This window comes from Herpailurus yagouaroundi, unplaced genomic scaffold, assembly GCF_014898765.1.
Source record: "Herpailurus yagouaroundi ecotype Mexico unplaced genomic scaffold, PumYag 194, whole genome shotgun sequence".
In the NCBI taxonomy this organism is placed as follows: Eukaryota; Metazoa; Chordata; class Mammalia; order Carnivora; family Felidae; genus Herpailurus; species Herpailurus yagouaroundi.
In genome coordinates this window covers 9,115,376-9,117,712 of record NW_024412425.1, presented here as the reverse complement: position 1 = coordinate 9,117,712, position 2,337 = coordinate 9,115,376, and positions in this window count along the sequence as shown.

Below are 2,337 nucleotides of genomic sequence, written 5' to 3'. Positions count from 1 at the left end.
TTATCTTTTCTGTTGCCTCTGCCAAACATCATCTCATTCTGGCCTAGATGATGCTTCCTCCGTGCAGCCTTCTTGGCAAGAGTAGGCTGAATGCCCTCTCCTGTCACCACTCCATGTGAAGCTATAGCCCCCAGAAGTTTCCCATCCAAGCCCTTATCACTCTGTACTACGGCTACCAATCTACATAACTGCCTCCCTTCCAAACTAGAAGTTCCCAACTGGGCAGGAATTAATAAAGTCTTACTTTATTTTGTTTCAAATTATTTTTTTGAAAAACAATTTTTTTTTTGTTGAAATACACACTCCATAAGTGTGTAAGTTATAAGTGCACATCTCAAGGAATTTTTATGTACACAACCATGTATTCAGCTCAAGATACAAAACATGTGTGGAACCCAGAAGTTTCCCCTGGTCCCCTCCCAGTTACTAATCCCACCCCAAATGTAACTGCTGTTCTGACCACCGTCCCTATAGTTCTGTCTTTTCTTAAACGTCAATTAAATGGAATCACATACTAATACTTTTTTGTGTCTGGCTTCTTGGGCTCACCATTATGTCTGAGATTTATTCATGTTGCTGCATGTTTTAGTGATTTGTCCTTTTTGTTGTTGTGCGGTATTCCATTGAATGAATATACCAAATTTATTTATCCATTGTATTGTTGGTGAACATATCGGCTAGTACACAGAACATCTGGAAGTCTCATTCTTTGCTGGTGGGAGTGTAAGCTGCTACAACCACTAAGGAAAACTGTCTTGTCTATCATTGCGATATATATATATATATATATATATATATATATATACACACACACACATTTATATATTTATATTTATTATATTATATAAAATTTATTGAGCATTTACTATGTGTCAAACACTGTACTAAGGCTGCATTATCTCACTTCATCCCTAAATAATGACGCTGAAAAGTAGATAGTTTCCATCCCTGAAATAGGACTATCATAGTATCAACATGATAGGATTATTGCTAAGTTGAACCGAGATAACACTCTGAAGGATTTAGCCCAAAGCTGCCATTTTGGAAATGCTGTTTTTGATACTTCTTACTGTTATTCCTAAAGGACACAGGGCTGGGAATTCAGGACCTTGGGTTCCATGCCTACCTAAGACAAGCTTAGTGAGTTATCTCAGCAGTGTTGACCTCAGAGCCCCTGGAAGGTCTGCTAGCAGGGACCTGTGGGGATGACACAAGGCGTACTCTTCAATAAGACCTAGGCTGTCACCTCAGAAAGACTGTTATGTTAGTGGGGCAGGGAACAAGTCTGAGACTATAAATCAGGAAGGGTCTTGGGAGTGTTTGGGAGCCCTCTGCTACATGCTGCTTTCTACAAATTTAGTATAGAAGGTAGTTTTTAGCGACCATCGTTCAGTACCTGTATCACTGGCCTGTTAAGCTCCAATAGGGCTTGGTCGCTGTATGTTTTTCAAGAATTCATTCATAAATAGGATTTAAGTGTCTCCCTTCCCCCAGGCACTATGCGGAGAGCTGGGGGATAACAGCAGTAAAGAAGACAGACAAGATAGGGAGAGGGACACCAAACAAGGAAACGGAGGAGCAAGAGTCTTCTGGCCGCAAGTTCTGTCAAGGAAACACAGCCGGGCAAAAAGATGGAGAGGAAGTCCTGGGGAGAGGGGTGCTCCAGGTTAAGTGGTCACTGAAGACCTTGAATTTCTTGGGAAGGAAGAACAGCCGGAGGTGCCCTCGCAGGGCACAAGCCCCAAAGCCCCGAGGTGAGAAAGGACAAGGGCGGTGAGATGTGAGGGGAGGGGGTTGCAGGGAAGTCTGACAGGATGCGAAGGCCAGGTCAGGTGGAGCCCTGTTCGCCAGGGCAGGGAGTGCGGATTTCATCCCGGTCCGATGCGAGCCTCTGGGAACGGCTTTCAGCTAGAGGGGCTGTCTGAAATTCCAACGTCGTGAGGAGTTTGTGGGGGAGGGAAATACAGGGAAGGTGCTGGGCTGTTAGTTGAATGAATGGCTTGGATGGATGCGTGGACGTACCTCCAGGAACAACTGTTCCACCGACGCCCCAGATCCCGGCGACTGCCGGAGGCACACGTTGTAGGCCAACGACCAGGCTCTGTGACCTTGGGCACATCCCCGCCCCGACTCAGGGACCGGAACCCTGCGTCTCGGGGGCGGGAAGGACGTGCAAGGAGGTACAGTACGCGCGCGCGGCAGGCCGACCGACGGCGGGTCCTCCCGCTCGCCCCTGCCAGACCCCTGCCCCAGCCAGAACCCTCGCCGCCTGCAGTGTTTACATTCCCCCAGCGCCGGCCACGCGGCCTTTTGCCGCTCCAGCGCCGCTCGGCTCCG